Genomic DNA, 539 nt, shown 5'->3' with positions numbered 1-539 from the left:
TCTAAATTAAGTTTTTCCTTTGCAATCTTGTAGCTTGTGCTTGCAAATCCCATTGGAGAGGTTGCAAACAAACTTTTTATTTCAGAGGCTTGGGAGAAAATTGGATCAAATAACATTTATATGAATGTTGCAGAAGCAGTAGCTGCTATCACAGCATTGATCAAAAGCCAAAAATAAGGAAAAAAAAAATCCTAAAGGAAGATGATCGTCCCTTCATGGTCATGAATTAGAGACACATGCTTTACAATCTATTGTTCATAATTACTTAAAAATATAGCATGATTCCTATGGGTTCATAGCTCCCGTTATATCATTAAAGTCATGATTGAAGCCCCCACTTCTCCACTCAATTGTAATTTTCCATGAGAAAACAATATGAGTGTTGTCCGTTGTCTCTTTTATCGAAGGAATCGTTCTGTACAATGTCTCACTTTATAGCAGGCCTTATTTTCTTAAAAGAACACGGCACCCTTTCATTTTTGGTGTGCAACTGTTTTATTTTTTGTTGGTATGAAGATGGTGAAGCTATGGGTCATATT

The sequence above is a fragment of the Phalaenopsis equestris genome, unplaced genomic scaffold (genome assembly GCF_001263595.1).
Source record: "Phalaenopsis equestris unplaced genomic scaffold, ASM126359v1 Scaffold000477, whole genome shotgun sequence".
NCBI lineage: Eukaryota > Viridiplantae > Streptophyta > Magnoliopsida > Asparagales > Orchidaceae > Phalaenopsis > Phalaenopsis equestris.
This window is presented reverse-complemented; position numbering follows the sequence as displayed.